Raw genomic sequence first — 23,788 nt, 5'->3', positions numbered from 1 at the left:
GTACTCACGGCGGCTCGCGCACGGGCGGCGCCTCGGCCTATATAAGACGCGCCCCAGAGCACTCGGCGACTCGTACTCTCTCGTCGTCGTCGTTCCTCCCTCGCCTCTCTCACGCCGTCGTCGTTCCTCCCTCTCCCCTCTCTCGCCGTCTCCAGTACCCATGGCCGAGCGCTTCCCAGGCGACGGCGTGGCGGCGAACGGCTTCGGCCGCCGCCATCTTCACGAGAGCGAGGCTCGCCTCCTTTTCGAGGCCGAGTACCCGGTTCCGCCGGACATGCGGGTACCCGGGGCGTGGAGGATCAGCGCCGGCGGCGTGCCGGTGCCCCCGATACCCACCGGCGCGGCGCGGCGTGCGGAGATCGCACACATCCGCTCGTCCCTGCCGCGTGCGGCGAGGGAGGGGCCACGGTACGTCCCCGACAGCCCGCTCTGGGAGCCCTACTTCCGCCGCCGTCACGCCGAGCAGGTCGAGGCCACCAACGGCGTCGAGCCCTCCAGTAGGCTCAACGCCGTCGGCCGGCGTCGGTGGTGGGGCGTGCCCGGGCGCACGTTGGAGGTCGTCCTCGAGTACATCGAGGGCGGCAACACGCCGCGCCTCGAGTACCCCGCTCCCCCGTCCTTCACACGCCGCCGGGGAAGCTCCTGGACCCCGAGGCGCATGGAGACCGGGGGGTCCTCCTCCTCGTCCGGTGGCTCCCCCTGCCTCCACCTCCGCCCCGTCAAGCCGAAGCCCCAGGGCGCGACTGTCAGCGCGCGCACCCGCAGCTCCGGCGTCCGCATCGGCGACAACGCCTCCCCCACCGGCCGCTTCGTCCTCGTCGAGCCCAAGCCGGAGCCCAAGCCGGAGCCCGGCCTCCCCGTGGAGTACGAGGAGATAGCCCGGCGTGGCTTCTCCGACGAGGACGCCCTGCAGTGGGCGCGGGACGACTACCTCCGCGACGAGATGGTCCGGCAGCGCCGGGCCCTGGAGGAGATCGCCGCCCGCAAGCGTGGGCGCGAGGACGAGCACGACGTCGTGGTCCTCAGCGACGACGACGACGCCCCCGGACCGTCCAACCCGCCGCGCCAACTGGGGGAGGGATGCAGCAGGGACGGCGGAGGCGTCGGCGGGGGCGACAACGACGACGACGACGACGGCGTTGACTACACGCGGTTCTACCGCCTCCTCGGCATGTAGAACCGCGTGGGCGGGCGGCGAGGGAGACGGCGGGGGTAGCCCGCGGTAGTTTTCCCTTTTTTTGTAAAGTATGTTTAAATTTGAACGAACTCACCGATGTTTGCGTTATATTTGAGTCGTGTTTGCGCCGTATTTGACTTTTTTAAAATCCCGTGAGGGGCCGCGACTGGGGGCATCACGCCCCCAGTGCGCGGTTTAGCGCCGGTGCGCCCCCAGGAGGCAATTTTTTGCCCCTCCTGAGGGGCCAACGGCTGGAGATGCCCTTACCACCTTTCTTTCTAAAAAGGTAGAAGGCGAGAGATTATTCATTGCATATTTCTTGTGTTGCTCTTTTACATGTGCCGGATCACAATATGTCTATCTAAAAAAATCAGCAAAAGTAAAAAAAAACACCTTGTCACTAAGCGAGTTGGAACTTGGAAGCTAGTACCCAGTTGGCCATGATCATATCTGAGGAGGCGTGGGGAGCGTTCGAAGTATCAAACGCGCTTCCCGGTCTCGTCCTATCGTGGACAGAGACTAGTCAGTAGTCAGTAGTCAGTACAGAGTCGTGCTTGATGGCTACTACTTCCTCCGTTTCAAATTACCTGTCTCAGATTTGTCTAGATACGTGTATCTATCACTAAAATGAGTCTAAATATATCTATATCTAAATAAATTCAAGACAAATAATTCGAAACAGAGGGAGTAGATATCAATCATCTCTATATGCACCAACGTTTTTTCTATACGGTGTTGCTACTTCTTCGACTGAGATATTGCCAGGACTCATTCTAACTCACCGGCCGTCGGATCAATGAAATAATTAATTAAGAGCATGTTCGGATGCTCTCCGCTCCTCGGCTTCGCTCCAAGAGTTGGTGGAGCGACGCCGAACAGTCAAACTCCGAGAGCTGAAAATGTGGAGCGAAGCTGGTTGCAGCGCAATTACGCGGAGTAGCAATTTCCGGGCTCTCAGATCCTTAAATCACGGAGTTGATAATATTTACGAAGAGACTGCCACTGCCAAGTGAAAACGGTTCGCATGGCCACACCCAACTTGCTCGTTTCTGTTTCCTCACCCAACTCGCTCGTTTCTGTTTGGCTCCATATGAATCAAGAGCTGCTTTCCAAAAAAAATAAATCAGGAGCAGAGCTACCTACCGAACATATTTTACTAGCGCTATTTTCTACAAGGAGCTGCATTTCTGGTGGAGGAGCGGAAGTTGAGGATCCGGAGGAGCTGGACCATTTCCGAACACGTCCTAAATGTTCGTGTTCACGATAAATGCGTTCAAGTTGCATGCATAGGCTTGGGCTTTTTCTATTTTCTTCGTGTGGCCTTTTGTTTTGTTGTATGGGCTTTATTAATAGGTCATCAGGTCTCACATGCTAGTATTGTTATCTTCATTTCTTTTTTCAGTTTTTGTTTTTATTGGGATGTTGTTGTGGCCCATTTTCTTTTTGGTAAATGCATTTGGTTGTACCTTTCCGAAACTGACCCACGTGAGGTTCCTACATAGGCAGACTTTTTGGTTTGATCTTCTTTTTCTCTGGTTTCTTCAAAATAAATTATGTTTTCCCTTTTCTATTTCCTTTCTAGTTTTAGTTTTCTTTTTCTTTTTCTGTTTTCCCATTTCATATTTACTAAAGGTTTTTTTTCAATATACATGAATAGTTATAAAATCATATACAAATATATAAAAGTACTTGTTATATGAAGAATTGAACACTATTTAATACGTATTACACAATTATTTATGCAATTTCTCTCGCGCATAACTATAGTTGCCCACTCCTGGGTTGTGCGTAGTTGGATGTTCACCCCCAGTGTGCAACTCTTTTGCTAAATTGTTTAATATCTTTTTTCAATATTTTTCTTTTGTTCACTTTTATTTGTATTTTTAATTTCTATCTTTTTTGCCTGGGCTTATTCATTTTTTTCCCGCCCAAATGTGCCTCTGACTACAACCGCATGTCTTCAAACATTGGCAGAGATGGCGGCCTTTGTGATTAAATTCCCCATAGGTTTCCCTTTATAATTTCTTCGAACTATAATATGTTGCATCACATAACTACTCCCTCCGTTCCTAAATACTTGTATTTCTAGGCATTTCAACAAGTGACTACATACGGAGCAAAATGAGTGAATCTACACTCTAAAATATGTCTACATACATCCGTATGTAGTAGTCATTTGAAATGTCTAGAAAGACAAATATTTAGGAACGGAGGGAGTAGTAATTTGTTGTCACCTGCAAGTGTGTTCACCATTCATTTCAAGGAGCTATAATCAAACAAAACAAGAAATACCAGAGAAAATAGGGTCAACCAATGACCGAGCACCTCATTCTCATATTTCCCTTTGTTTTTGTAGTGGAACTCATTGACCCAAGCCTTTCACTATTTTTCCGGTCACACTTGGAATTTTGCTAGGTGTGTTCCTCCATATAAGATTAGCATACTCTGGATGATCGACAAAAGGATTTCGGTTGTGCTGGTAAAGGCTACAAACTCTATCATTCCGGCGTTGCTCTGATCTCGATGGTGGATCTAGTTCATTCCATTGTAGAAGAGCTGAAAGGAGGCCCATCCTCCTCCTTTCTAAATAAACAAGCAACAAATATTTGGCATTACTAAAGAAGCAATGCAATGTGACTGAAGTATGAAATAATTGACATATATCATGTATGCAGCTAATAATACATGTGTGTGTCAGGCCAATATATCTCTTATATATCTATATCTATACCAATACAAAAATCACCACTACCTTGAAATCTGAATGATCTTCTGCAGCCATCTAGCTATAACCAGGCAATTCTTAAACTTAGTTTTATTTCCCTCCCCCCACAATGTAGCCTTTTTGTTGACCCTCTGTACAATGAACATTAATTTTTAATTTAAGAAAGCACCAGGAGCCTCTCCTGCTGCATTGTGTTGCTCAAAAGGAGATGATTGGTGAGAATACTACTAATTTATCTCAGTTAGTCAAAAAAAAAAAGAAAATGTTATGAAAAAATACACCAGATGTATGAACTACTTACGAATACTTGGCGAATCCGAAAGTTCCAAATGTGGGGCTGCATCTTTCTGTCCAGATCCATAGCTCACAGCCATGTACATCAGGGACCTAGCTACATCTCCACGCACCTGAAGAAAGTAAAAAATAAAATAAAAAACCTGGAAACATTGGTACTCCAAATTGTGAAACCTTACAAGAACAATTGCTCTTCACATGGTCAAAGCCCAGTGGTATTCATGTACAGATGTGCTACTGGACTTTCACTGGTTGCAGTTGACATTCCAACTAATTTAATATAATCTGAAACTTGAAACCCATTTTTAGAATAAGTCCCTCCTATTTATGGCACATAAGTGCAGTTCTCAGTTCTTGCAACTGAAGATATTGCTCAAACGAATATTATAGGTCATATAAAATGTGACACAAATATGGATGAACAATCTGGATAACACATGTGTGTTTCATTATTTGGACAAAGGTTTTTAATACCTGAAAAGGGGGTGCCCATCTTTCACTGTCTGTTTCAGTGTCAGGTGCAGCTTCACGATTTGCTGGCCTTGCACATTTTTTCGACGTCGCCGCACATCCTCCATAATACTTGTTTCCCCTGGACGAATTCACTGAAACAGCATTTCTATATTCAGATAAACATTTGTTTCTCCTCAGGCAAGAAAGCAAACCATTAAATCTGTCACTGATGGAGCACTGTTATCATACTGAAAGAGGAGTTTTCTATGCTCATGGAGTACTTTGGATCAACTACACCGTACAAACCAACTGACCATTGGCATCCGCAGGACGAATGTTGTGCAGATCGGTTAGAGAAGGACGGCGGGTTAGCCCATATGATCGCGGCCAGAGGTGTTCTCCTACACAGCAAAATGCACAAAATATGGCTAGGAAATAACGCAAAGAAAAGATGAACCCATCCTGTCTTGACAAGTCGAGCAAAATTTCAGAATGCAATTACGCAACTCACTGTTCCATCCATCCGACTTGCCTGCCAAGAGCTTCGGCACGGCTCTCTGCTAGTATATCTCGATCCTGGAACAAAGCACCGCAGCTTAAATCAAGTGAGTAACCAAGAGCAAGTGATATATTAGACTGTTATAGACTGTTGGAGAGAAGCATACACTTCAGAGGAGGCTTCTGGGTGGTCTGCATCAGCTGCATCCAGAATCTTGAGCGCTTCCCACACCTACTAAAGATCCATACATCACTTGTAATCATTGTCTGCTCATTCCAACCCAAATGTATTTCACCAAATGAGCACGAAAGCAGATAGCTAGAGGCAAACCAACATCTTTGTAGCGCAGTGAGGCGTGAGGCGAGACGACAGCGCCGAGCTTCGCCATCAGCACGTCACCGGATAAGCCCTCCATGCCCTCGTAATACCTCCGGACGTCTTCGCAGGGATACGGGGTACTCGGCTTCAGACGCTCGCCCATGGAGGAGGCATGGGCAGGGATGATATCCCGAGGACAGAGCACGAGCGCGAGAGCGGCGGCGGCGGCGAGCGCGCGGAGGCAACGTGGCAACCATGGCCGGCGGCAGGAGCGCGCGGATCCCAGTGAGAACAAGATGGACTGGGGTGGTTCCGGGGTGGTTTTCTTAACGCATCGAGCGAGGATTGGGCGGGAGACAGAAGGGGAGCGGATTGTTCTACCGGAGAGCGTGCCGGGAGCGGGGGAGAAGATAACGGCGGCGAAGGCCAACATTTCTTCGTCGCCGCCCGCGGCGGCGGCCGTTCAAAGGCTCCTCTATCTCGAAAATGGCTATTTTTTTTTAAATAATACATTTTTTTATTAATTTGCACAAATATTACGCTCAAAAAATAATTTTCGAAAATAATACACCGTCGGCCCGCAGCAGGCCGAGTAGACCTAGTCGGCCCACAGCAGGCCGACTGAGACCATATCGGCTAGCTGCTGGCCGATTGGCCAGTCGGCCACCAGTTCAGGTCCAGTTGGCCAGTAGTGGGTCGACAGAGTCTAATTGGCCTGCTGTGGGTCGACAGCGACTAATTGGTCAGCTGCGGGCCGACAGGGACTAATTGGCCTGCTGTGGGCTGACTGGTGCATGCCACCATTTTTTTCCCGAACACTCCCTGGATTTTTTTTATAAACTACGACGTATTTCGTGCAACCCTTTGCCCGTAATATTTTCCCGCCATATGTTCGCGCCAACTCTTTCCCGCCATATGTTCGTGCCAACTCTTTCCCACAACCCGTTTCCCGCCATATGTTCGCGCCAGCTCTTTCCCGCCACCCGTTTCCCGCCAATCATTTCCCGCCATACCGCAGTCGTTCTTTCCCGCCATTTTCTCATCCCTACCTATAAAACCCCCTTCAGACAGAGGAGGATAAGCATTCCAGTGTAGTGTAGTTGAGATGTCCCATTATCCTTTTGATCGTAGTTTTCACCCTGAGATGAGCAGGACTCTTCTGAGGCTAGCTACCGATTTCAGGATGGACAATAGGATAGTTCCATGGGACGAACTCACCGGTAATGACACCATAATGAATGAGTTGGCTCATAAATTACGTATGTCTGGGTGGCCTGAAAGGATCTATGTGGAGGTACGTATAGAACTTCTTAGGTTGCATGCAAGGTGGAAGAAGGTAGTGGAGCCGGAGAGTGAAACTTTCAGAAGGACTGCAGAAAAGCATCCATTTTTATGGACTGAGGAGAACGAGGACGAAGATGATATCTTCATGCCGCCGCTTCCGGGTTCTGCATCGTCAAAGAGCAAGAGTTTTGCATCGTCCAAGGGCAAGAGTACTGCATCCTCGAAGGGCAAGAGTTCTGCATCGTCCAAGGGTAAGAGTTCTACATCCTCGAAGGGCAAGAGTTCTGCATCGACGGAGGATGACGATGATGACTTCATGTAGTTTTTATGATGTATGTTGTAATTTTAGTCGTATGTACTGTTAATTTAGATGTAGTTCTATCTAGTTGTTTATACTGTCTTGTTGTACGAGCATTATGTTCTATCTAAATATGATGTTGTAGTTCGGATAACAGAGTACTAAAATAAAGTAGGCATATGTCTCATACATAAGTACATAGTCATTTGTCTCATATATAGAATAGACATAAGTCTCATACATAAGTAGATGGTCATGTTGTTGGGTTTCGTAGTAATTTCAAAAAAATTCCTACGCACACGCAAGATCATGTGATGCATAGCAACGAGGGGGGGGGAGTGTGATCTACATACCTAGTAGATCGACAACGGAAGCGTTTGGTTGATGTAGTCGTGCGTCTTCACGAACCGACCGATCAAGCACCGAAACTACGGCACCTCCGAGTTCTAGCACACGTTCAGCTCGATGACGATCCCTGGACTCCGATCCAGCAAAGTGTTGGGGAAGAGTTCCGTCAGCACGACGGCGTGGTGACGATCTTGATGCACTACAACAGCAGGGCTTCGCCTAAACGCCGCTACAGTATTATCGAGGACTATGGTGGCTGGGGGCGCCGCACACGGCTAAGGAATAGATCACGTGGATCAACTTGTGTGTTCTAGGGTGCCTCTGCCTCAGTATATAAAGGATCAAGGGGGGAAGGCTGACCGGCCACAGAGGGCGTGCCAGGAGAGTCCTACTCCCTCTTGGAGTAGGATTCCCCCCCCCCCAATCCTAGTTGGAATAGGACTTGTGGAGGGGAGAAAAGAGAGAGAGGGGCCGGCCCCCTCTCCTTGTCCAATTCGGACCAAGGGAGGGGAGGGGCGCGCGGCCCATGTAGGGCTGCCTCTCCTCTTTTCCACTAAGGCCCATCATGGCCCATTTAGCTCCCGGGGGGTTCCGGTAACCTCCCGGTACTACGGTAAAATCCCGATTTCACCCAGAACACTTCCGATATCCAAACATAGGCTTCCAATATATCAGTCTTTATGTCTCGACCATTTTGAGACTCCTCGTCATGTCCGTGATCACATCCGGGACTCCTAACAACCTTCGGTACATCAAAATGCATAAACTCATAATATAACTGTCATCGTAACCTTAAGCGTGCGGACCCTACGGGTTCGAGAAAAATGTAGACATGACCGAGACATGTCTCCTGTCAATAACCAATAGCGGGACCTGGATGCCCATATTGGCTCCTACATATTCTACGAAGATCTTTATCGGTCAGACCGCATAACAACATACGTCGGTCCCTTTGTCATCGGTATGTTACTTGCCCGAGATTCGATCGTCGGTATTCCAATACCTAGTTCAATCTCGTTGCCGGCAAGTCTCTTTACTCGTTCTGTAATACATCATCCTGCAACTAACTCATTTAGTTGCAAGGCTTAAGTGATGTGCATTACCGAGAGGGCCCAGAGATACCTCTCCGACAATCGGAGTGACAAAACCTAATCTCGAAATACGCCAACCCAACATGTACCTTTGGAGACACCTATAGTACTCCTTTATAATCACCCAGTTACATTGTGACATTTGGTAGTACCCAAAGTGTTCCTCCGGTAAACGGGAGTTGCATAATCTCATAGTTATAGGAACATGTATAAGTCATGAAGAAAGCAATAGCAACGTACTAAACGATCGGGTGCTAAGCTAATGGAATGGGTCATGTCAATCAGATCATTCTCTCAATGATGTGATCTCGTTAATCAAATAACAACTCTTTGTTCATGGTTAGGAAACATAACCATCTTTGATTAACGAGCTAGTCAAGTAGAGGCATACTAGTGACACTCTGTTTGTCTATGTATTCACACATGTATTATGTTTCCGGTTAATACAATTCTAGCATGAATAATAAACATTTATCATGATATAAGGAAATAAATAATAACTTTATTATTGCCTCTAGGGCATATTTCCTTCAGTCTCCCACTTGCACTAGAGTCAATAATCTAGTTCACATCGCCATGTGATTCAACACTAATAGTTCACATCACCATGTGATTAACACCCATAGTTCACATTGTCATGTGACCTATACTCAAAGGGTTTACTAGAGTCAGTAATCTAGTTCACATCGTTTATGTGATTAACACCCAAAGAGTACTAAGGTGTGATCATGTTTTGCTTGTGAGATAATTTTTAGTCAACGGGTCTGTCACATATAGATCCGTAAGTATTTTGCGAATTCTATGTCTACAATGCTCTGCATGGAGCTACTCTAGCTAATTGCTCCCACTTTTAATATGTATCTAGATCGAGACTTAGAGTCATCCAGATCTGTGTCAAAACTTGCATCGACGTAACTTTTTACGACGAACCTTTTTGTTTCTCCTCCATAATTGAGAAATATTTCCTTATTCCACTAAGGATAATTTTGACCGATGTCTAGTGATCTACTCTTAGATCACTATTGTACTCCCTTGCTTAACACAGTGTAGGGTATACAATAGATCTGGTACAAAGCATGGCATACTTTATAGAACCTATGGCTGAGGCATAGGGAATGACTTTCATTCTCTTTCTATCTTCTGCCGTGGTCGGGCTTTGAGTCTTACTCAACTTCACACCTTGTAACACAGGCAAGAAACTTTTTCTTTGACTGTTCCATTTTGAACTACTTCAAAATCTTGTCAAGGTATGTACTCGTTGAAAAAACTTATCAAGCGTCTTGATCTATCTCTATAGATCTTGATACTCAATATGTAAGCAGCTTCACTGAGGTCTTTCTTTGAAAAATTCCTTTCAAACACTCCTTTATGCTTTGCAAAATAATTCTACATTATTTCCGATCAACAATATGTCATTCACATATACTTATCAGAAATGCTGTAGTGCTCCCACTCACTTTCTTATAAATAGAGGCTTCACCGTAAGTCTGTATAAAACTATATGCTTTGATCAACTTATCAAAGCATATATTCCAACTCCGAGATGCTTGCACCAGTCCATAGATGGATCGCTGGAGCTTGCATATTTTGTTAGCACCTTTAGGATTGACAAAACCTTCTGGTTGTATCATATACAACTCTTCTTTAAATCCATTGAGGAATGTAGTTTTGTTTATCCATTTGCCAGATTTCATAAAATTGCGGCAATTGCTAACATGATTTGGACAGACTTAAGCATCGCTACGAGTGAGAAAATTTCATCGTAGTCAACACCTTGAACTTTGTCAAAAACATTTTTCGACAAGTCTAGCTTTGTAGATAGTAACACTACTATCAGCGTCCGTCTTCCTCTTGAAGAACCATTTATTTTCTATGGCTTGCCGATCATCGGGCAAATCCATCAAAGTCCATACTTTGTTCTCATACATGGATCATATCTCAGATTTCATGGCCTCAAACCATTTCGCGGAATCTGGGCTCATCATCGCTTCCTCATAGTTCGCAAGTTCGTCATGGTCTAGTAACATGACTTCCAGAACAGGATTACCGTACCACTCTGGTGCGGATCTCACTCTGGTTTACCTACGAGATTCGGTAGTAACTTGATCTGAAGTTACATGATCATCATCATTAGCTTCCTCACTAATTGGTGTAGTAGTCACAAGAACAGATTTCTGTGATGAACTACTTTCCAATAAGGGAGAAGGTACAATTACCTTATCAAGTTTTCTACTTTCCTCCCACTCACTTCTTTTGAGAGAAACTCCTTCTCTAGAAAGTTTCTGAATTTAGCAACAAAAGTCTTGCCTTCGGATCTGTGACAGAAGGTGTATCCAATAGTTTCCTTTGGATATCCTATGAAGACACATTTCTCCGATTGGGGTTTGAGCTTATCAGGTTGAAACTTTTTCACATAAGCATTGCAACCTCAAACTTTAAGAAACGACAACTTTGGTTTCTTGCCAAACCACAGTTCATAAGGCGTCGTCTCAATGGATTTTGATGGTGCCCTATTTAACGTGAATGCAGCTGTCTCTAATGCATGACCCCAAAATGATAGTGGTAAATCAGTAAGAAACATCATAGATTGCACTATATCCAATAAAGTACGGTTATGACGTTCGGACACACCATTATGCTGTGGTGTTCCAGGTGGCATGAGTTTGTGAAACTATTCCACATTGTTTTAATTGAAGACCAAACTCGTAACTCAAATATTTGTCTCCGCGATCAGATCGTAGAAACCTTATTTTTCTTGTTATGATGATTTTCCACTTCACTCTGAAATTCTTTGAACCTTTCAAATGTTTCAGACTTATGTTTCATCAAGTAGATATACCCATATCTGCTCAAATCATCTGTGAAGTTCAGAAAATAACGATACTTGCCGTGAGCCTTAACACTCATCGGACCGCATACATCAGTATGTATTATTTCCAATAAGTCAGTTGCTCGCTCCGGAGAATGGAGTCTTATTCATCTTGCCCATGAGGCATGGTTCGCAAGCATCAAGTGATTCATAATCAAGTGATTCCAAAATCCCATCAGCATGGAGTTTCTTCATGCGCTTTACACCAATATGACCTAAACGGCAGTGCTACAAATAAGTTACACTATCATTATTAACTTTGCATCTTTTGGTTTCAATATTATGATTATGTGTATCACTACGATCGAGATCCAACGAACTATTTTCATTGGGTGTGTAACCATATAAGGTTTTATTCATGTAAACAGAACAACAATTTATTCTTTTACTTAAATGAATAACCGTATTACAATAAACATGATCAAATCATATTCATGCTTAACGCAAACACCAAATAACACTTATTCAGGTTCAACACTAATCCCGAAAGTATAGGGAGTGTGTGATGATGATCATATCAATCTTGGAACAACTTCCAACACACATCGTCACTTCACCCTTAACTAGTCTTTGTTTATTCTGCAACTCCCGTTTCGAGTTACTAATCTTAACAACTGAACTAGTATCAAATACTGAGGGGTTGCTATAAACACTAGTAAAGTACACATCAAAAACATGTATATCGAATATACTTATGTTCACTTTGCCATCCTTCTTATCTGCCAATCACTTGGGGCAGTTCCGCTTCCAGTGACCAGTCCCTTTGCAGTAGAAACACTTAGTCTCAGGCTTAGGACCAGACTTGGGCTTCTTCACTTGAGCAGCAACTTTCTTGCTGTTCTTCTTGAAGTTCCCCTTCTTCCCTCTGCCCTTTTCTTGAAACTAGTGGTCTTGTCTATCATCAACACTTGATGTTTTTCTCGATTTCTACCTTCGTCAATTTCTGCATTACGAAGAGCTTGGTAATCGTTTCCGTTATCCCTTGCATATCATAGTTCATCACGAAGTTCTACTAACTTGGTGATGGTGACTAGAGAATTCTGTCAATCACTATCTTATCTGGAAGATTAACTCCCACTTGATTCAAGCGATTGTAGTACTTAGACAATCTGGGCACATGCTCACTAGTTGAGCAATTCTCCTCCATCTTTTAGCTATAGAACTTGTTGGAGACTTCATATCTCTCAACTCGGGTATTTGCTTGAAATATTAACTTCAATTCCTGGAACATCTCATATGGTCCATGACGTTCAAAACGTCTTTGAAGTCCCGATTCTAAGCTGTTAAGCATGGTGCACTAAACTATCAAGTAGTCATCATATTGAGCTAGCTAAACGTTCATAACGTCTGCATCTGCTCCTGCAATAGGCCCATCACCTAGCAGTGCATCAAGGACATAATTCTTCTGTGCAGCAATGAGGATAAACCTCAGATCACGGATCCAATCCGTATCATTGCTACTAACATCTTTCAACACAATTTTCTCTAGGAACATATCAAAATAAACACAGGGAAGCAACAACGCAAGCTATTGATCTACAACATGATTTGCAAAATACTACCAGGACTAAGTACATGATAAATTTAAGTTCAATTTAATCATATTACTTAAGAACTCCCACTTAGATAGACATCCCTCTAATCCTCTAAGTGATCACGTGATCCAAATCAACTAAACCATGTCCGATCATCACGTGAGATGGAGTAGTTTCATTGGTGAACATCATTATGTTGATCATATCTACTATATGATTCACGCTCGACCTTTCGGTCTCCGTGTTCCGAGGCCATATCTGTATATGCTTGGCTCGTCAAGTATAACCTGAGTATTCCGCGTGTGCAACTGTTTTGCACCCGTTGTATTTGAACGTAGAACCTATCACACCCGATCATCACGTGGTGTCTCAGCACGAAGAACTTTCGCAACGGTGCATACTCAGGGAGAACACTTCTTGATAATTTAGTGAGAGATCATCTTATAATGCTACCGTCAATCAAAGCAAGATAAGATGCATAAAAGATAAACATCACATGCAATCAATATAAGTGATATGATATGGCCATCATCATCTTGTGCTTGTGATCTCCATCTCCGAAGCACCGTCGTGATCACCATCGTCACCGGCGTGACACCTTGATCTCCATCGTAGCATCGTTGTCGTCTCGCCAAGCTTGTGCTTCTACGACTATCGCTACCGTTTAGTGATAAAGTAAAGTATTACATCGCGATTGCATTGCATACAATAAAGCGACAACCATATGGCTCCTGCCAGTTGCCGATAACTCGGTTACAAAACATGATCATCTCATACAATAAAATTCAGCATCATGTCTTGACCATATCACATCACAACATGCCCTGCAAAAACAAGTTAGACGTCCTCTACTTTGTTGTTGCAAGTTTTACGTGGCTGCTATGGGCTTAAGCAAGAACTAATCTTACCTACGCATCAGAACCACAACGATAGTTTGTCAATTTGACTCCGTTTTAACCTTCGCAAGGACCGGGCGTAGCCACACTTGGTTCAACTAAAGTTGGAGAAACTTTCACCCACAAGCCACCTCTGTGCAAAGCACGTCGGGAGAACCGGTCTCGCGTAAGCGTACGCGTAATGTCGGTCTGGGCCGCTTCATCCAACAATACCGCCGAACCAAAGTATGACATGCTGGTAGCCAGTATGACTTATATCGCCCACAACTCACTTGTGTTCTACTCGTGCATATAACGTCAACATATAAAACCTAGGCTCGGATGCCACTGTCGGGTTTCGTAGTAATTTCAAAAAAATTCCTACGCACACGCAAGATCATGTGATGCATAGCAACGAGGGGGGGGGGAGTGTGATCTACATACCTAGTAGATCGACAACGGAAGCATTTGGTTGATGTAGTCGTACGTCTTCACGAACCGACCGATCAAGCACCGAAACTACGACACCTCCGAGTTCTAGCACACGTTCAGCTCGATGACGATCCCCGGACTCCGATCTAGCAAAGTGTCGGGGAAGAGTTCCGTCAGCACGACGGTGTGGTGATGATCTTGATGCACTACAACAGCAGGACTTCGCCTAAACTCCGTTATAGTATTATCGAGGACTATGGCGGCTGGGGGCACCGCACACGGCTAAGGAATAGATCACGTGGATCAACTTGTGTGTTCTAGGGTGCCTCTGCCTCAGTATATAAAGGATCAAGGGGGGGGAGGCTGGCCGGCCACATAGGGCGTGCCAGGAGAGTCCTACTCCCTCTGGGAGTAGGATTCCCCCCCCCCCAATCCTAGTTGGAATAGGACTTGTGGAGGGGGGAAAAGAGAGAGAGGGGCCGACCCCCTCTCCTTGTCCAATTCGGACCAAGGGAGGGGAGGGGCGCGTGGCCCATGTAGGGTTTCCTCTCCTCTTTTCCACTAAGGCCCATCATGGCCCATTTAGCTCCCGGGGGGTTCCGGTAACCTCCCCGTACTCCGGTAAAATCCCGATTTCACCCGGAACACTTCCGATATCCAAACATAGGCTTCCAATATATCAATCTTTATGTCTCGACCATTTCGAGACTCCTCGTCATGTCCGTGATCACATTCGGGACTCTGAACAACCTTCGATACATCAAAATGCATAAACTCATAATATAGCTGTCATCGTAACCTTAAGCGTGCGGACCCTACGGGTTCTAGCACAATGTAGATGTTGGAAATATGCCCTAGGGGCAATAATAAATGCATTATTGTTATATTTCCTTGTTCATGATAATTGTCTTTATTCATGCTATAATTGTGTTATCCGGAAATCGTAATACATGTGTGAATAATAGACACCAACATGTCCCTAGTAAGCCTCTAGTTGACTAGCTCGTTGATCTACAGATAGTCATGGTTTCCTGAGTATGGACATTGGATGTCATTGATAACAAGATCACATCATTAGGAGAATGATGTGATGGACAAGACCCAATCCTAAACATAGCACAAGATCGTATAGTTCGTTTTGCTAGAGTTTTCCAATGTCAAGTATCTTTTCCTTAGACCATGAGATCGTGTAACTCCCGGATACCGTAGGAGTGCTTTGGGTGTACCAAACGTCACAACGTAACTGGGTGACTATAAAGGTATACTATAGGTATCTCCGAAAGTGTCTGTTGGGTTGACACGGATCAAGACTGGGATTTGTCACTCCGTATGATGGAGAGGTATCACTGGGCCCACTTGGTAATGCATCATCATAATGAGCTCAAAGTGACCAAGTGTCTGGTCACGGGATCATGCATTACGGTACGAGTAAAGTGACTTGCCGGTAACGAGATTGAACGAGGTATTGGGATACCGACGATCGGATCTCGGGCAAGTAACATACCGATTGACAAAGGGAATTGTATACGGGGTTGCTTGAATCCTCGACATCATGGTTCATCCGATGAGATCATCGAGGAGCATGTGGGAGCCAACATGGGTATCCATATCCAGCTGTTGGTTGTTGACCGGAGAGCAATCTCGGTCATGTCTACATGTCTCCCGAACTCGTAGGGTCTACACACTTAAGGTTCGGTGACGCTAGGGTTATAGGGCTATGTATATGCAGTAACCCGAATGTTGTTCGGAGTCCCGGATGAGATCCCGGATGTCACGAGGAGTTTTGGAATGGTCCGGAGGTAAAGAATTATATATAGGAAGTGCTATTTCGGCCATCGGGACAAGTTTCGGGGTCACCGGTATTGTACCGGGACCACCGGAAGGGTCCCGGGGGTCCACCGGGTGGGGCCACCTGTCCCGGGGGGCCACATGGGCTGTAGGGGGTGCACCTTGGCCTACATGGGCCAAGGGCACCAGCCCCAAGAGGCCCATGCGCCTAGGGTTTCAAGGAGGGAAGAGTCCCAAAGGGGGAAGGCACCCCTAGGTGCCTTGGGGAGGAGGGATTCCTCCCCTTGGCCGCACCCCCCTAGGAGATTAGATCTCCTAGGGCCGGCGCCCCCCCCCCTTGGCCCTCCTATATATAGTGGGGAGATGGAGGACTTCATACCTTGATCTTTGGTGCCTCCCTCTCCCTCTCCAACACCTCCTCCTCCTCCATAGTGCTTGGCGAAGCCCTGCCGGAGTACTGCAGCTCCACCACCACCACGCCGTCGTGCTGCTGCTGGAGCCATCTTCCTCAACCTCTCCTTCCCTCTTGCTGGATCAAAAAGAAGGAGACGTTACGCTGACCGTACGTGTGTTGAACGCGGAGGTGCCGTCCGTTCGGCGCTAGGATCTCCGGTGATTTGGATCACGTCGAGTACGCCTTCCTCATCCCCGTTCTTTGAACGCTTCCACGCGTGATCTACAAAGGTATGTAGATGCAATCCGATCACTCGTTGCTAGATGAACTCCTAGATGGATCTTGGTGAAACCATAGGAAAATTTTTGTTTTTTGCAACGTTCCCCAACAGTGGCATCATGAGCTAGGTCTATGCGTAGTTCTCTTGCACGAGTAGAACACAATTTGTTGTGGGTATTGATGTTGTCAACTTTCTTGCCGCTACTAGTCTTATCTTGCTTCAACGGTATTGTGGGATGAAGCAGCCCGGACCAACCTTACACGTACGCTTACGTGAGACCGGTTCCACCGACTAACATGCACAAGTTGCATAAGGTGGCTGGCGGGTGTCTGTCTCTCCTACTTTAGTTGGAGCGGATTCGATGAAAAGGGTCCTTATGAAGGGTAAATAGAAGTTGACAAATCACGTTGTGTCTTTCACGTAGGTAAGAAAACGTTCTTGCTAGAACCCTACTTCAGCGACGTAAAACTTGGAACAACAATTAGAGGACGTCTAACTTGTTTTTGCAGCAAGTGCTTTGTGATATGACATGGCCAAAGTTGTGATGAATGATGAATGATCTATATGTGATGTATGAGATGTTCATGCTATTGTAATAGGAATCACGACTTGCATGTCGATGAGTATGACAACCGGCAGGAGCCATAGGAGTTGTCTATATTTTTTGTATGACCTACGTGTCATTGAGAAACGCCATGTAAATTACTTTACTTTATTGCTAAACGCGTTAGCCATACTAGTAGAAGTAATAGTTGGCGAGCAACTTCATGGAGACACGATGATGGAGATCATGATGATGGAGATCATGGTGTCATGCCGGTGACAAGATGATCATGGAGCCCCAAGATGGAGATCAAAGGAGCTATGTGATATTGGCCATATCATGTCACTATTATTATTTGATTGCATGTGATGTTTATCATGTTTTTGCATCTTGTTTGCTTAGAACGACGGTAGTAAATAAGATGATCCCTCATAATAATTTCAAGAAAGTGTTCCCCCTAACTGTGCACCGTTGCGACAGTTCGTTGTTTCGAAGCACCACGTGATGATCGGGTGTGATAGATTCTAACGTTCACATACAACGGGTGTAAGACAGATTTGCACATGCAAAACACTTAGGTTGACTTGATGAGCCTAGCATGTACAGACATGGCCTCGGTACACAGAAGACCGAAAGGTCGAGCATGAGTCGTATAGAAGATACAATCAACATGAAGATGTTCACCGACATTGACTAGTCCGTCTCACGTGATGATCGGACACGACCTAGTTAACTCGGATCATGTTATACTTAGATGACTGGAGGGATGTCTATCTAAGTGGGAGTTCATTATAATTTGATTAGATGAACTTAATTATCATGAACTTAGTCTAAAATCTTTACAATATGTCCTGTAGATCAAATGGCCAACGTAGTCCTCAACTTCAACGCGTTCCTAGAGAAAACCAAGCTGAAAGACGATGGCAGCAACTACACAGACTGGGTCCGGAACCTGAGGATCATCCTCATAGCTGCCAAGAAAGATTATGTCCTACAAGCACCGCTAGGTGACGCACCTGTTCTCCCTGCAGAACAAGACGTTATGAACGCTTGGCAGGCACGTACCGATGACTACTCCCTCGTTCAGTGCGGCATGCTTTACAGTTTAGAGCCGGGGCTCCAAAAGCGTTTTGAGAGACACGGAGCATATGAGATGTTCGAAGAGCTGAAAATGGTTTTCCAAAGCTCATGCCCGGGTTGAGAGATATGAAGTCTCCGACAAATTCTTCAGCTGTAAGATGGAGGAAAATAGTTCTGTCAGTGAGCACATACTCACAATGTCTGGGTTACATAACCGCTTGACTCAGCTGGGACTTAATCTCCCGGATGACGCGGTCATTGACAGAATCCTTCAGTCGCTTCCACCAAGCTACAAGAGCTTTGTGATGAACTTCAATATGCAGGGGATGGAAAAGACCATTCCTGAAGTATTTGCAATGCTGAAATCAGCAGAGGTAGAAGTCAAAAAGGAACATCAAGTGTTGATGGTGAATAAAACCACTAAGTTCAAGAAGGGCAAGGGTAAGAAAGCCTTCAAGAAAGACGGCAAGGGAGTTGCCGCGCCCGGCAAGCAAGCTGCCGGGAAGAAGCCAAAGAATGGACCCAAGCCCGAGACTGAGTGCTTTTATTGCAAGGAAAGTGGTCACTGGAAGCGGAACTGCCCCAAATACTTAGCGGACAAGAAGGCCGACAAAACAAAAGGTATATGTGATATACATGTAATTGATGTGTACCTTACTAGTACTCGTAGTAGCTCCTGGGTATTTGATACCGGTGCAGTTGCTCACATTTGTAACTCAAAATAGGAGCTGCGGAATAAACGGAGACTGGCGAAGGACGAGGTGACGATGCGCGTCGGGAATCGTTCCAAGGTCGATGTGATCGCCGTCGGCACGCTACCTCTACATTTACCTACGGGATTAGTTTTGAACCTCAATAATTGTTATTTAGTGCCAAGTTTGAGCATGAACATTATATCAGGATCTCGTTTAATTCGAGATGGCTACTCATTTAAATCTGAGAATAATGGTTGTTCTATTTATATGAGAGATATGTTTTATGGTCATGCTCCGATGGTGAATGGTTTATTCTTTATGAATCTCGAGCGTAATGCTACACATATTCATAGTGTAAGTACCAAAAGATGTAAGATTGATAATGATAGTCCCACATACTTGTGGCACTGCTGCCTTGGTCACATAGGTGTCAAACGCATGAAGAAGCTCCATGCTGATGGACTTTTAGAGTCTCTTGATTACGAATCATTTGACACGTGCGAACCATGCCTCATGGGTAAAATGACCAAGACTCCGTTCTCAGGAACAATGGAGCGAGCAACCAACTTATTGGAAATCATACATACTGATGTATGCGGTCCAATGAGTGTTGAGGCTCGCGGTGGCTATCGTTATGTTCTCACCCTCACTGATGACTTGAGTAGATATGGGTATGTCTACTTAATGAAATACAAGTCTGAGACCTTTGAAAAGTTCAAAGAATTTCAGAGTGAGGTTGAGAATCAACGTGATAGGAAAATCAAGTTCCTGCGATCAGATCGTGGAGGAGAATACTTGAGTCATGAATTTGGCACACACTTAAGAAAATGTGGAATAGTTTCACAACTCACGCCGCCTGGAACACCTCAGCGTAATGGTGTGTCCGAACATCGTGATCACACTCTATTAGATATGGTGCGATCTATGATGTCTCTTGCCAATTTACCGCTATCTTTTTGGGGGTATGCTTTAGAGACTGCCGCATTCACTTTAAATAGGGCTCCATCGAAATCCGTTGAGACGACACCGTATGAATTATGGTTTGGGAAGAAACCTAAGCTATCGTTTCTAAAAGTTTGGGGATGCGATGCTTATGTCAAGAAACTTCAACCTGAAAAGCTCGAACCCAAATCGGAAAAATGCGTCTTCATAGGATACCCTAAAGAAACTATTGGGTATACCTTCTACCTCAGATCCGAAGGCAAGATCTCTGTTGCCAAGAATGGATCCTTTCTGGAGAAAGAGTTTCTCTCGAAAGAAGTAAGTGGGAGGAAAGTAGAACTTGATGAAGTATTACCTCTTGAACCGGAAAATGGCGCAACTCAAGAAAATGTTCCTGAGGTGCCTGCACCGACTAGAGAGGAAGTTAGTGATGATGATCAAGATACTTCTGATCAAGCTCCTACTAAAATTTGAAGGTCCACAAGGACACGTTCCGCACCAGAGTGGTACGGCAACCCTGTCTTGGAAATCATGTTGTTAGACAATGGTGAACCTTCGAACTATGAAGAAGCGATGGCGGGCCCGGATTCCGACAAATGGCTAGAAGCCATGAAATCCGAGATAGGATCCATGTATGAAAATGAAGTATGGACTTTGACTGACTTGCCCGTTGAGCGGCGAGCCACAGAAAATAAATGGATCTTTAAGAAGAAGACAGACGCGGATGGTAATGTGACCATCTATAAAGCTCGGCTTGTCGCTAAGGGTTATCGACAAGTTCAAGGGGTTGACTACGATGAGACTTTCTCACCGGTAGCGAAGCTGAAGTCCGTCCGAATCATGTTAGCGATTGCCGCATTCTATGATTATGAAATATGGCAAATGGACGTCAAAACGGCATTCCTTAATGGTTTCCTTAAGGAAGAATTGTATATGATGCAGCCAGAAGGTTTTGTCGATCCTAAGTATGCTGACAATGTGTGCAAGCTCCAATGCTCGATTTATGGGCTGGTGCAAGCATCTCGGAGTTGGAACATTCGCTTTGATGAGATGATCAAAGCGTTTGGGTTTACGCATACTTATGGAGAAGCCTACGTTTACAAGAAAGTGAATGGGAGCTCTGTAGCATTTCTCATATTATATGTAGATGACATACTTTTGATGGGAAATGATATAGAACTCTTGGACAGCATCAAGGCCTACTTGAATAAGAGTTTTCAATGAAGGACCTTGGAGAAGCTGCTTATATATTAGGCATCAAGATCTATAGAGACAGATCAAGACGCCTCATAGGTCTTTCGCAAAGCACATACCTTGATAAGATATTGAAGAAGTTCAATATGGATCAGTCTAAGAAGGGGTTCTTGCCTGTGTTACAAGGTGTGAAATTGATCTCGGCTCAATGTCCGACCACGGCAGAAGATATAGAAGAGATGAGTGTCATCCCCTATGCCTCAGCCATAGGTTCTATTATGTATGCCATGCTGTGTACCAGACCTGATGTAAACCTTGCCGTAAGTTTGGTAGGAAGGTACCAAAGAAATCCCGGCAAGGAATACTGGACAGCGGTCAAGAATATCCTGAAGTACCTGAAAAGGACTAAGGAAATGTTTCTCGTCTATGGAGGTCACGAAGAGCTCGTCGTAAAGGGTTACATCGACGCTAGCTTCGACACAGATCTGGATGACTCTAAGTCACAAACCGGATACGTGTATATTTTGAATGGTGGGGCAGTAAGCTGGTGCATTTGCAAGCAGAGCATCGTGGCAGGATCTACATGTGAAGCGGAGTACATGGCAGCCTCGGAGGCAGCACATGAAGCAATTTGGGTGAAGGAGTTCATCACCGACCTAGGAGTCATACCCAATGCGTCGGGGCCGATCAAGCTCTTCTGTGACAACACTAGAGCTATTGCTCTTGCCAAGGAGCCCAGGTTTCACAAGAAGACAAGGCATATCAAGCATCGCTTCAACTCCATTCGTGAAAATGTTCAAGATGGAGACATAGATATTTGTAAAGTACACACGGACCTGAATGTAGCAGATCCGTTGACTAAACCTCTCCCTAGAGCAAAACATGATCAACACCAGAATTCCATGGTTGTTCGATTCATCACAATGTAACTAGATTATTGACTCTAGTGCAAGTGGGAGACGGTTGGAAATATGCCCTAGAGGCAATAATAAAAGCATTATTATTATATTTCCTTGTTCATGATAATTGTCTTTATTCATGCTATAATTGTGTTATCCGAAAATCGTAATACATGTGTGAATAATAGACACCAACATGTCCCTAGTAAGCCTCTAGTTGACTAGCTCGTTGATCAACAGATAGTCATGGTTTCCTGACTATGGACATTGGATGTCATTGATAACGAGATCACATCATTAGGAGAATGATGTGATGGACAAGACCCAATCCTAAACATAGCACAAGATCGTATAGTTCGATTTGCTAGAGTTTTCCAATGTCAAGTATCTTTTCCTTAGACCATGAGATCGTGTAACTCCCGGATACCGTAGGAGTGCTTTGGGTGTACCAAACGTCACAACGTAACTGGGTGACTATAAAGGTATACTACGGGTATCTCCGAAAGTGTCTGTTGGGTTGACACGGATCAAGACTGGGATTTGTCACTCCGTATGACGGAGAGGTATCACTGGGCCCACTCGGTCATGCATCATCATAATGAGCTCAAAGTGACCAAGTGTCTGGTCACGGGATCATGCATTACGGTACGAGTAAAGTGATTTGCCGGTAACGAGATTGAACGAGGTATTGGGATACCGACGATCGGATCTCGGGCAAGTAACATACCGATTGACAAAGGGAATTGTATACAGGGTTGCTTGAATCCTCGACATCATGGTTCATCCGATGAGATCATCGAGGAGCATGTGGGAGCCAACATGGGTATCCAGATCCCGTTGTTGGTTGTTGACCGGAGAGCGATCTCGGTCATGTCTACATGTCTCCCGAACCCGTAGGGTCTACACACTTAAGGTTCGGTGACGCTAGGGTTATAGGGATATGTATATGCAGTAACCCGAATGTTGTTCGGAGTCCCGGATGAGATCCCGGACGTCACGAGGAGTTCCGGAATGGTCCGGAGGTAAAGAATTATATATAGGAAGTGCTATTTCGGCCATCAGGACAATTTTCGGGGTCACCGGTATTGTACCGGGACCACCGAAAGGGTCCCGGGGGTCCACCGGGTGGGGCCACCTGTCCCGGGGGGGCACATGGGCTGTAGGGGGTGCGCCTTGGCCTACATGGGCCAAGGGCACCAGCCCCAAGAGGCCCATGCGCCTAGGGTTTCAAGGAGGGAAGAGTCCCAAAGGGGGAAGGCACCCCTAGGTGCCTTGGGGAGGAGGGATTCCTCCCCTTGGCCGCACCCCCCTAGGAGATTAGATCTCCTAGGGCCGGCGCCCCCCCCCCTTGGCCCTCCTATATATAGTGGGGAGATGGAGGACTTCTTACCTTGATCTTTGGTGCCTCCCTCTCCCTCTCCAACACCTCCTCCTCCTCCATAGTGCTTGGCGAAGCCCTGCCGGAGTACTGCAGCTCCACCACCACCACGCCGTCGTGCTGCTGTTGGAGCCATCTTCCTCAACCTCTCCTTCCCTCTTGCTGGATCAAGAAGAAGGAGACGTTACGCTGACCGTACATGTGTTGAACGCAGAGGTGCCGTCCGTTCGGCGCTAGGATCTCCGGTGATTTGGATCACGTCGAGTACGCCTTCCTCATCCCCGTTCTTTGAACGCTTCCGCACGTGATCTACAAAGGTATGTAGATGCAATCCGATCACTCGTTGCTAGATGAACTCCTAGATGGATCATGGTGAAATCGTAGGAAAATTTATGT

General features: G+C 45.7%; 1 pseudogene; it reads right to left on the bottom strand.

Moving 5' to 3' along the window:
• Positions 1-3,539: 3,539 nt before the first annotated feature.
• LOC123057986 (extracellular ribonuclease-like) lies at positions 3,540-5,629 on the bottom strand (annotated as a pseudogene).
• Positions 5,630-23,788: the final 18,159 nt, after the last annotated feature.

This window comes from Triticum aestivum, chromosome 3A (genome assembly GCF_018294505.1).
Source record: "Triticum aestivum cultivar Chinese Spring chromosome 3A, IWGSC CS RefSeq v2.1, whole genome shotgun sequence".
Lineage (NCBI taxonomy): Eukaryota > Viridiplantae > Streptophyta > Magnoliopsida > Poales > Poaceae > Triticum > Triticum aestivum.
Note: the sequence above shows the minus strand (reverse complement) of the source record. Positions and strands in the feature narration are given on the sequence as shown.